The 12,500-nt window shown below is 46.3% G+C and overlaps 3 non-coding genes across 3 annotated transcripts in view; all 3 read left to right on the top strand.

The window, feature by feature from the left end:
- The first annotated feature begins 4,940 nt into the window (after positions 1-4,940).
- On the top strand, positions 4,941-6,863 carry LOC126877673 (small subunit ribosomal RNA). The gene has a single exon (XR_007695239.1). It is a non-coding gene; the product is annotated as a small subunit ribosomal RNA (ribosomal RNA).
- A 3,380-nt stretch (positions 6,864-10,243) lies between these two features.
- Positions 10,244-10,398, top strand: LOC126877666 (5.8S ribosomal RNA). Its single transcript, XR_007695234.1, has one exon. It is a non-coding gene; the product is annotated as a 5.8S ribosomal RNA (ribosomal RNA).
- Positions 10,399-12,335: 1,937 nt separating this feature from the next.
- LOC126877668 (large subunit ribosomal RNA) overlaps positions 12,336-12,500 on the top strand; it is a 4,079-nt gene continuing 3,914 nt past the window's right edge. The window contains exon 1 of the ribosomal RNA XR_007695236.1: positions 12,336-12,500. This exon is cut by the window's right edge and continues 3,914 nt beyond it. This is a non-coding gene — a ribosomal RNA (large subunit ribosomal RNA).

The following is a 12,500-nucleotide window of genomic DNA, read 5'->3' as shown; positions in this document are numbered from 1 at the left end:
GTAAAAAGCAATACGCCGCTGGACTTAGTCGCGTACAAACAGAAAGCAATACGCCGCTGTGACTTTGTCTCCTGCGGTTAAAAAAAATAATTTCGCTACGTACGGCCGATGGTCGTGCGTAGCGATTTTTTTTTTCCTTTAAATCAAACAACGAGACGCACGAATAGAAAGCGATACGCCGCTGCAACTTTGTCGCGTGCCAGTAAAAAGCAATACGCCGCTGGACTTAGTCGCGTGCGAGTAAAAAGCAATACGCCGCTGGACTTAGTCGCGTACAAACAGAAAGCAATACGCCGCTGGACTTAGTCGCGTACGAGCATAAAGCAATACGCCGCTGGACTTAGTCGCGTGCGAGTAAAAAGCAATACGCCGCTGGACTTAGTCGCGTACAAACAGAAAGCAATACGCCGCTGGGACTTTGTCTCCTGCGGTTAAAAAAAATAATTTCGCTACGTACGGCCGATGGTCGTGCGTAGCGATTTTTTTTTTCCTTTAAATCAAACAACGAGACGCACGAATAGAAAGCGATACGCCGCTGCAACTTTGTCGCGTGCCAGTAAAAAGCAATACGCCGCTGGACTTAGCCGCTCGTGCTACCGCTGCGCGCGCACCTCCGAATCAGCGGGTATGCGCCGGAGTAGGTAACACTCTCTTAAGGTACGCCGTTCTGCGCAGCTCGTCTTGCGCGCGCGCGCGCGCGCGCTTTTTCAAATATTTTTAAACGTTTTTTCGCGTTTTTTCCCGTTTCTTCGCGTTTTTTCCCGTTTTTTCCCGTTTTTTTCCCGTTTTCCACGTTTTTTCCCGTTTCACGAGAGAGACGAAAACGAGGAAAATAATCGCGACAAATGCTCGCTCGCTGCGCTCGCTCGGACGAATATAGCCCAACCCAAAACCGATCCCGAGCGTTCGAACGAAGATTTCGATGAAATCGAAGAACGAACGCGAAAGGGATTGGTTTTGGGTTGGGCTATTTTTTTTTCGAGCGAGCGGAGCGAGCGAGCAACGCGTAAGAGCGTATCGTTGCGTCGCAGGGACTTTGAAATATTCGCCACTGTTCGAACGTTCGAGTCGAAATAACTCGAGAAAAAGCGTTATGACGCATCGAAATTATCAGTGAAATCGTTACGTATCGACGAAATCTAGTCGAAAGTAGCGATTTCACTTTATTTTTTTAAAAAATTTCGTCCTCCGGACCAACGTGACCGGGACGTTGGAACTTAGAATTTTTTCGCACCGTTACGAAAGTACCGAAAGTTCAACTCGAAATAACTCGGGAAAAAGCGTTATAAGGTATAGAAATTTTGCGTGAAATCGTTACGTATCGACGAAATCTAGTCGAACGTAACGATTTCACTTTATTTTTTTAAAAAATTTCGTCCTCCGGACCAACGTGACCGGGACGTTGGAACTTAGAATTTTTTCGCCCCGTTACGAAAGTACCGAAAGTTCAACTCGAAATAACTCGCCAAAAAGCGTTATAACGTATCGAACTTTTGTATGAAATCGTTACGTTTCGACGAAATCTAGTCGAAAGTAGCGATTTCACTTTATTTTTTTAAAAAATTTCGTCCACCGGACCAACGTGACCGGGACGTTGGAACTTAGAATTTTTTCGCACCGCTACGAAAAGGCCGAAAGTTCAACTCGAAATAACTCGCCAAAAAGCGTTATAACGTATCGAAATTTTGCGTGAAATCGTTACGTTTCGACGAAATCTAGTCGAAAGTAGCGATTTCACTTTATTTTTTTAAAAAATTTCGTCCTCCGGACCAACCTGACCGGGACGTTGGAACTTAGAATTTTTTCGCCCCGTTACGAAAGTACCGAAAGTTCAACTCGAAATAACTCGCCAAAAAGCGTTATAACGTATCGAAATTTTGCGTGAAATCGTTACGTATCGACGAAATCTAGTCGAAAGTAGCGATTTCACTTTATTTTTTTAAAAAATTTCGTCCTCCGGACCAACGTGACCGGGACGTTGGAACTTAGAATTTTTTCGCCCCGTTACGAAAGTACCGAAAGTTCAACTCGAAATAACTCGCCAAAAAGCGTTATAACGTATCGAAATTTTGCGTGAAATCGTTACGTATCGACGAAATCTAGTCGAACGTAACGATTTCACTTTATTTTTTTAAAAAATTTCATCCTCCGGACCAACGTGACCGGGACGTTGGAACTTAGAATTTTTTCGCCCCGTTACGAAAGTACCGAAAGTTCAACTCGAAATAACTCGCCAAAAAGCGTTATAACGTATCGAAATTTTGCGTGAAATCGTTACGTATCGACGAAATCTAGTCGAACGTAACGATTTCACTTTATTTTTTTAAAAAATTTCATCCTCCGGACCAACGTGACCGGGACGTTGGAACTTAGAATTTTTTCGCCCCGTTACGAAAGTACCGAAAGTTCAACTCGAAATAACTCGCTAAAAAGCGTTATAACGTATCGAAATTTTGCGTGAAATCGTTACGTATCGACGAAATCTAGTCGAACGTAACAATTTCACTTTATTTTTTTAAAAAATTTCATCCTCCGGACCAACGTGACCGGGACGTTGGAACTTAGAATTTTTTCGCACTGCTACGAAAAGGCCGAAAGATCCCCTCCAAATAACTCGTTAAAAAGTGTTAGAAGGTATGAATATTTTACAAGAAATCGTTATAACTCGATAAAATACGTCGGGATTAAGCGTTTATATCGTCGGCAGACGGATATAAAAACGTTTGGACCGACACGACCGGTCGTTGGAACATAGAAAAATTCCGAGCCGGTACGTTGGGACTTAGAAAAATTCCGAGCGCGAAAAAGTTTTTTCGAGTTTATTCGTTAAAAAGCGTTACAAGGTATGAATTTTTTTGCATAAATCGACGTAACTCGACGAAATACGTCGGGATTAATGGTTTATTTCCGTCCGAGAACGATTTTTAAAAACGGACCTATGCGGCCGGTCGTTCGTACTTAGAAAATTTTCGGACCGAACACTCTTTTTCGATTAATTCGTTAAAAAGCGTTATAACGTACGAATATTTTTCAAGAAATCGTTATAACTCGATAAAATACGTCGGGATTAAGCGTTTATATCGTCGGCAGACGGATATAAAAACGTTTGGACCGACACGACCGGTCGTTGGAACATAGAAAAATTCCGAGCCGGTACGTTGGGACTTAGAAAAATTCCGAGGGCGAAAAAGTTTTTTCGAGTTTATTCGTTAAAAAGCGTTACAAGGTATGAATTTTTTTGCATAAATCGACGTAACTCGACGAAATACGTCGGGATTAATGGTTTATTTCCGTCCGAGAACGATTTTTAAAAACGGACCTATGCGGCCGGTCGTTCGTACTTAGAAAATTTTCGGACCGAACACTCTTTTTCGATTAATTCGTTAAAAAGCGTTATAACGTACGAATATTTTTCAAGAAATCGTTATAACTCGATAAAATACGTCGGGATTAAGCGTTTATATCGTCGGCAGACGGATATAAAAACGTTTGGACCGACACGACCGGTCGTTGGAACATAGAAAAATTCCGAGCCGGTACGTTGGGACTTAGAAAAATTCCGAGCGCGAAAAAGTTTTTTCGAGTTTATTCGTTAAAAAGCGTTACAAGGTATAAATTTTTTTACGGGAATCGTTCTATCTCTATTAAATACGTCGGGATTAAACATTTTTATCGATTTTTTCAAAAAATTAGCGTTCGTCGAACTGACACGACTGGGATATTTTTCTAATTTTTTCGTTAATTAACGTTACAAGGTATATATTTTTTTGCATATTTCTACTTATTTTAACGTATTGTAATTGATTATAAACTTATTTTTTGTCCGTATTCGATAAAAGAGTATGTTTACTGATGCAATTTTTCGGTGAAAAAAAAAATTAATTTTTTGGTAAAAATGCATTTCTATTATGTTAATAAAACGTCTGGTAATGTATTTCGATGGTTGGATATTGGCTTTGTATAGTAGTGATCGAGCGTTCGCGAGACTAAGTTCCAGCGTCCCTTCCGAACGGTACGTTGCTACGGAGGTTTTGCACCGTAAGCGCGCGGCCGCTAGCCCGGCCGGCGCCGGCCTTCCGGCTGGCGCTTTCGTATCTATAAGAGAGACGTCGAGCCGGACGGTTCGGTCGGAACAGCGTTGAGCGCGTGGCTATTCTACGGCCTCGGTTGAGAATTCAGTCACCGCTCCTCGAGTCTTAGTGTATTTTACGCTATTTCTCGACTGTTCCTCCGTTCTCGTTCTGGTTTTTTCTCTACACTGCTGCGCCGCGGGTCGCTGTCCTGGACGTAATGACCAAATATCGTGGCAAGGTTCCCCTGAGTCGGGAAGCTGGTGACCTGTGTGTACGTATTCTAACAAAAATTGTTAGATGCGTGTGTGCTTGTACTAACTGAGCATCGATTCATTCAAAAGAGTATAACCGTCTGCTTTCTATAAAAACTTCTGCTTTCGCAGAAGTATCCGATGAGGCGGTAGGAGCGTACTATCTTTGCGTAGTATGTCTTCTGCCGAAAATGTTCTACCGATTGAAAGAATATTCTTACGGTATGTCCAGCGCGACGCACTGGGATACGCGCTTGTTCGTTCAGCGTGAGGTGCGTATACGTGCTTTACCGCTAAGATATTCTAATAAGTCTTTTTACACGAAGACAGCATTATGGAAATGTTCCTTTAGAAGTACGATTCTAAACATTTTATATAAGACTATGAGAAAGAGAGAGAGAGAAGAGAGGAGGTGGAGTTGAGAATTACAAAGTGGCTGCGAGCGGCGTTCGAAGATTATTACTGAACTATGGGTGTATCTCGAACGTCGCTAGGAGATATATTTTATAATATATCTATCTTAAGAACGAAAAGTCTCGTCGTACGGTGCTTACGTCCCACCTACGACACGAAGAGAACTTAAACGAAATTTATAAGAATTGTTATACGAATAAGATCCCTGGTTGATCCTGCCAGTAGTCATATGCTTGTCTCAAAGATTAAGCCATGCATGTCTCAGTACATGCCGCATTAAGGTGAAACCGCGAATGGCTCATTAAATCAGTTATGGTTTCTTAGATCATACCTACATTTACTTGGATAACTGTGGTAATTCTAGAGCTAATACATGCAAACAGATTCCGACCAGAGATGGTAGGAATGCTTTTATTAGATCAAAACCAATCGGTGGCGGATGGCTCGTCTGTCCGTCCATCGTTTGTTTTGGTGACTCTGAATAACTTTGTGCTGATCGCATGGTCATCTAGCACCGGCGACGCATCTTTCAAATGTCTGCCTTATCAACTGTCGATGGTAGGTTCTGCGCCTACCATGGTTGTAACGGGTAACGGGGAATCAGGGTTCGATTCCGGAGAGGGAGCCTGAGAAACAGCTACCACATCCAAGGAAGGCAGCAGGCGCGCAAATTACCCACTCCCGGCACGGGGAGGTAGTGACGAAAAATAACGATACGGGACTCATCCGAGGCCCCGTAATCGGAATGAGTACACTTTAAATCCTTTAACGAGGACCAATTGGAGGGCAAGTCTGGTGCCAGCAGCCGCGGTAATTCCAGCTCCAATAGCGTATATTAAAGTTGTTGCGGTTAAAAAGCTCGTAGTTGAATCTGTGTGTCACAGTGTCGGTTCACCGCTCGCGGTGTTTAACTGGCATTATGTGGTACGTCCTATCGGTGGGCTTAGCTCCTCGCGGGCGGTCCAACTAATATCCCATCGCGGTGCTCTTCACTGAGTGTCGAGGTGGGCCGATACGTTTACTTTGAACAAATTAGAGTGCTTAAAGCAGGCTACCTTCGCCTGAATACTGTGTGCATGGAATAATGGAATAGGACCTCGGTTCTATTTTGTTGGTTTTCGGAGCCCCGAGGTAATGATTAATAGGGACAGATGGGGGCATTCGTATTGCGACGTTAGAGGTGAAATTCTTGGATCGTCGCAAGACGGACAGAAGCGAAAGCATTTGCCAAAAATGTTTTCATTAATCAAGAACGAAAGTTAGAGGTTCGAAGGCGATCAGATACCGCCCTAGTTCTAACCATAAACGATGCCAGCCAGCGATCCGCCGAAGTTCCTCCGATGACTCGGCGGGCAGCTTCCGGGAAACCAAAGCTTTTGGGTTCCGGGGGAAGTATGGTTGCAAAGCTGAAACTTAAAGGAATTGACGGAAGGGCACCACCAGGAGTGGAGCCTGCGGCTTAATTTGACTCAACACGGGAAACCTCACCAGGCCCGGACACCGGAAGGATTGACAGATTGATAGCTCTTTCTTGATTCGGTGGGTGGTGGTGCATGGCCGTTCTTAGTTGGTGGAGCGATTTGTCTGGTTAATTCCGATAACGAACGAGACTCTAGCCTGCTAAATAGACGTAACTTATGGTATCTCGAAGGCCCCCGGCTTCGGTCGGTGGGTTTTTACTACCAACGTACAAACAAATCTTCTTAGAGGAACAGGCGGCTTCTAGCCGCACGAGATTGAGCAATAACAGGTCTGTGATGCCCTTAGATGTTCTGGGCCGCACGCGCGCTACACTGAAGGAATCAGCGTGTTTTCCCTGGCCGAAAGGCCCGGGTAACCCGCTGAACCTCCTTCGTGCTAGGGATTGGGGCTTGCAATTATTCCCCATGAACGAGGAATTCCCAGTAAGCGCGAGTCATAAGCTCGCGTTGATTACGTCCCTGCCCTTTGTACACACCGCCCGTCGCTACTACCGATTGAATGATTTAGTGAGGTCTTCGGACTGGTGCGCGGCCAATGTGATAAGCATTGCCGATGTTACCGGGAAGATGACCAAACTTGATCATTTAGAGGAAGTAAAAGTCGTAACAAGGTTTCCGTAGGTGAACCTGCGGAAGGATCATTAACGATACGATACCAAAAGAATTTGACTTGAACACATATAAAAACTATGAAATATATATCACAATGGTCGGTAAGGAGCCGTACTCCTCCTGTATCGACGAAAGTATATACGACGTATTAACAAGCTATATACTTTAACAAACGAAAACGCCAGGGAGCTTGGCAACCTCCGTTGGCACGAATAGAAATATTCTTAAGGAGGAGACGACCCTCCAGCTACGGAATTATACGAAGAGAAGGTGGCACTCTCTCTCGATCATCGGGATGAAGAGATATATATATACAAGTATAAAAACGAAATGCGAATGAAACTTATTCGAGGCGCCTGCGTGAGGTCGTAAACAGAAAGACCCGCCGTCTCCGAATAAAACATATAACATATAATATATATATATATATGAAATTCTAATAAAAGGGAACTCTAGCTTCGAAAGAGCCAACAAAAGTTAAGGCTCGATATCAAACGAAAAAATTACGATGGAAACCAGGTGTAAAGAGAAATGCAGTCGTGGCGCCTGCGAGAGGCCGTACACAGAAAGACCCGCCGTCACGATCTCGTATTTCGTATTTGCATCGTGGAAACCGTACAAACGAAATATAAAAGTCCATGCAAACTAATAAGAAAATCTCTAAAGTGCCTCGTGTCGGAGTGATCATGCTCGCCTATTCTCTTCTATGTTTCGTGGTCTGTGTTGCGTTTGTTCTCCTCCTAGCAACGGGACATATCGAAGACTCCTCTTTGGGATCGAACGAAGCGTCTAGAACGAGTCGACGAGAGCGAAAGAACTTGTAGCGAGTCGCGCAGAGCGAAAGGATACCGATATACATCTTCGAAGGTTCTCTTCGAAGATCCATGGATACCTTCTGCGTCGACTTCTCTCGTCTCTTTCATCGAAACTCTCGTCGTTCTCGAAACGTGCTTCCTACCCAAAGGGCGTGTGCTCTTCGTATGTCGTTTCGTTCGAAATAACGAAACCACGTGTAACATACTCGTGGATCGGGTAACCTAGAACGAAGACGCATCGCGTGGATGTTGGCCCGCTATGCGACGATGACCGATGATGATGATGATGATGATGATATGATGATGATGTCGATGTCGACGACGACGACGATGAAGACGATGTGTAGCAACGATTCGTAACTAGTCTAGCCGAAGTTCGTTCAGAGGGGAACGCCGCCGGCTTCGAAGCCTCGATGTCGTGAGTCGGACACCCGTGCCGTCGCTAGAGTTTTTCAAACTCTGCTTCTGGATATTGGGACGAAAGACCGCTCGAGGACGACGACAGCCGTGCGTGCGTATCCCATCGAATTTTTTTTACACCACCTGAACGAGACTAAAGTTTCGTCTAGTTGATCGTCTACCGTCGCATAATGTATATTATATACCGTTCAGAGGGGACCGGCTGTCTATCCTCGTTGTCGTGAGTCGGACACCCGTGCCGTCGCTAGAGTTTTTCAAACTCTGCTTCTGGATATCGGGACGAAAGACCGCGCGAGGACGACGGATGCGAGTCCCATCGAATTTTTGACTTACACACTACCTGAACGAGACTTAAAGTTTCATATTATATACCGTTCAGAGGGGACCGGCTGTCTATCCTCGTTGTCGTGAGTCGGACACCCGTGCCGTCGCTAGAGTTTTTCAAACTCTGCTTCTGGATATCGGGACGAAAGACCGCGCGAGGACGACGGATGCGAGTCCCATCGAATTTTTGACTTACACACTACCTGAACGAGACTTAAAGTTTCATATAATATACCGTTCAGAGGGGACCGGCTGTCTTTCCTCGTTGTCGTGAGTCGGACACCCGTGCCGTCGCTAGAGTTTTTCAAACTCTGCTTCTGGATATCGGGACGAAAGACCGCGCGAGGACGACGGATGCGAGTCCCATCGAATTTTTTATTTACACACTACCTGAACGAGACTTAAAGTTTCATCCAGTTTGTCGTCTATCATCGCATATATAATATACCGTTCAGAGGGGACCGGCTGTCTATCCTCGTTGTCGTGAGTCGGACACCCGTGCCGTCGCTAGAGTTTTTCAAACTCTGCTTCTGGATATCGGGACGAAAGACCGCGCGAGGACGACGGATGCGAGTCCCATCGAATTTTTGACTTACACACTACCTGAACGAGACTTAAAGTTTCATATAATATACCGTTCAGAGGGGACCGGCTGTCTTTCCTCGTTGTCGTGAGTCGGACACCCGTGCCGTCGCTAGAGTTTTTCAAACTCTGCTTCTGGATATCGGGACGAAAGACCGCGCGAGGACGACGGATGCGAGTCCCATCGAATTTTTGATTTACACACTACCTGAACGAGACTTAAAGTTTCATCCAGTTTGTCGTCTATCATCTCATATATAATATACCGTTCAGAGGGGACCGGCTGTCTATCCTCGTTGTCGTGAGTCGGACACCCGTGCCGTCGCTAGAGTTTTTCAAACTCTGCTTCTGGATGTTGGGACGAAAGACCGCGCGAGGACGATGGATGCGTGTCCCATCGAATTTTTGATTTACAAGACACACACTACCTGAACGAGACTAAAGTTTCATCGAGTTTATCGTCGCATAACCCGTTCGGAGGGGACCGGCTGTCTATCCTCGTTGTCGTGAGTCGGACACCCGTGCCGTCGCTAGAGTTTTTCAAACTCTGCTTCTGGATATCGGGACGAAAGACCGCGCGAGGACGATGGCTGCGAGTCCCATCGAATTTTTGTTTTTTTTTTTTTTTAAAGAAAAAACACCACCCGAACGGAGATGTGTTCTATCTTTCGTCGATTTTTCATGCTTTCAGTCGGTCGCGTGGTCGCCATCCGTTCGGAGGGGATCGCCGGCTTCGAAACCTCGATGTCGTGAGTCGGACACCCGTGCCGTCGCTAGAGTTTTTCAAACTCTGCTTCTGGATATTGGGACGAAAGACCGCTCGAGGCGGACGGCCGCGCGAATCCCATCGAATCTTTACTATCACCCGAACGATGGAGAGATGCACGCGCGCTGTTTCTTGAATAATTGGACGAGAGAGTAGAATCAAACACATATATAACATGGGCTAGCCACCGTGCTTACTCGTTCGCGAGATCGTGTGCTGTACAGAGGATTCAGAATCGGGTGTATATATCCCCGTCGTTTCCTGACGAACGGAGCTTCGATCTCGATGGTTGTTATATATCATAATGTACTTTACGCCCGGCCGGCGAACGCGCGTATCTTCGCGCGTTCGTCGTTTTCTTTTTTTTTCGAACGTTTTTGTGTCGTCAATCCTATGGCGACTTCTGCGCGTTCGATTCCCGTTGGTCGAACGTGACGGAACTCGGCTTCGCTAGAACCGAGAAGAGTACATTTGAGTATTGAACTGTTGTAAATTTATAAAAGATTACCCTGAACGGTGGATCACTTGGCTCGTGGGTCGATGAAGAACGCAGCTAATTGCGCGTCAACGTGTGAACTGCAGGACACATGAACATCGACATTTCGAACGCACATTGCGGTCCACGGATACAATTCCTGGACCACGCCTGGCTGAGGGTTGCTCACGTAAACCTAAGACTGCTTGCGTTGCGTATCGTTACTCTCCGTATCTGTCTCTCTCTGTCCCTTCTTGCCTTAACAACCCGCCGTCGTTCTTCTTTATATAAGAGAACGTTTCAGAGTCGGACGAAGGTACAAGAACGAGGATACGAATAAGAGCGGACGGAGAGAACATACGCGACGTACGAGCGATTGTTGGACGCTCGTCGGCGTTCGTCGCGGTCGTGCAGAGACCGTGCAAGTCGTACGCATGCTCGATATATAATCTATCGTGTTCACGGGAGACTACGAAACTCTACCTCTGTCTCTCTCTGTCCCTTCTTGCCTTGACAACCCGCCGTCGTTCTTCTTAAAAATTATAAGAGAACGTTTCAGAGTCGGACGAAGGTATACGAAGGGATACGAATAAGAGCGGAGAGAACCGGTCACGGACCTGCGTGAGTGCTCGCGGCGTCGTGAGTCGTCCTTACGAGGGCGACCGCCCGCTTATGCACCGCTTCGTGTATCGGTTATCGAACGTATATACTCGTAGTGTTCTCCTCGTGACCGATTTTTTTTTCATATCAGGCGATATATGCTACGTTTGCCGGTGTTCGACGCACGAAGGTCCGCGCCCCCGACGTCGTCTTAAAAGAATATTATATTTGGCGAGACTGAGAGAGAAAGCAAATATGGGAACTCGGTCGAGAGAGGAGAGAAGAGAGAACCAAAAAAAAAACCTAAACTCGATGGCGTGCGAAACTTTGCCATAATCTACCGTCTTTTCTTAAGACTCTCGTACAGCCCCAGGGATCGAATGCCCACTCCGTCTCTTCGCGAAAGCGACTGACAACAACGAGGACCGTCGCATCGATGGGTCGTCGTTGCGTTTTACACGCTCTGTGCTTTTTTACAAGCCCCGAAAGTATCAGCCGTAGATCCGGGAACGCACACGCGAGATTTCTTCGAGCGCTCTGACGACTTAGGGAGGTATGATCCCCAGCGTCGCGCGGAGATCGGAGAGTACACGTACTCGTATCGGGACGAATTTTCCCCGTCGTCGTGTATCTCTCTGCCCGCGCGCCTGGCTCCCGAAAAGCCACGTTCGTCGGAAATCTTACATATTATATATGTAACGCGTGTGCGAACTAGCGTGTGTCTAAGATCGGCTATACACGGGTGCTGCTGTAACTACAAGCTCGAGGTGTTTTCCGCAGCGTTTCTGTACCCGAGGAAGATGCGCATGTGAGTCCGTTACGAAGTTGTTCGTACGGTCGTCGTCGTCGGAGAGATCGTAGACGAGGAAGAAGACGATCCCCTTTGGCGAGGCTCGAGAAAAAAACTTTGAGAGAGACGAGGTATACACGCGCGTACGACTATGTCGTGCGCGCGTGTGATTTTTTTTTTATGGCAATTCGACGCTTCGAGAATAGAGAAAAGAGAGTGTTGGTCATCCCATGCCTCTTCGTCGTCTATCGCTGGACCGCGCATCCTAACGTCGCGCCGGTCGTCCAGTCCCCGAACACACACACCCACCCGACGGTACGTCTCGCTCGCTTTTTCACTTGCGTGAGTTCCCGTACCGGGAACCGCTGGAATCGTCGAGAGAAGAGAAACGGCTGTAGGAGAAAAAGAGGACGGACGTTAAAAACCGGACGATCGTTACACGGATGTCTTGCGTGAGTCTTAGCTCGAACATGATACGACGAACGAAGTTTGGCACTTTGGCGAGATGCATAAAACGCTCGTACATACATACATACATATATATTGTATATCGAATAGAGAGTGTTCTCCTTCTATTCGAATTTTTTTTCTCTTTGAGGCGATTTTCGCACAGAGAAATACACACACACACACCACCTTCTCTCGCACCGAATCTTTCCGAGCTTTCGTTTTCTACGAGTCTACGCAAAACACGACACGAACGAATTTTCGTTTCGCGTCGTGACGTTGAAGCGACCTCAGAGTAGGCGAGATCACCCGCTGAATTTAAGCATATTACTAAGCGGAGGAAAAGAAACTAACAAGGATTTCCTTAGTAGCGGCGAGCGAACAGGAATTAGCCCAGCACTGAATCCCGCGGTTCCGCCGTTGGGAAATGTAGTGTTCGGGAGGATCCGA

This window comes from Bombus huntii, unplaced genomic scaffold (genome assembly GCF_024542735.1).
Source record: "Bombus huntii isolate Logan2020A unplaced genomic scaffold, iyBomHunt1.1 ctg00000212.1, whole genome shotgun sequence".
In the NCBI taxonomy this organism is placed as follows: domain Eukaryota; kingdom Metazoa; phylum Arthropoda; class Insecta; order Hymenoptera; family Apidae; genus Bombus; species Bombus huntii.
Note: the sequence above shows the minus strand (reverse complement) of the source record. Positions and strands in the feature narration are given on the sequence as shown.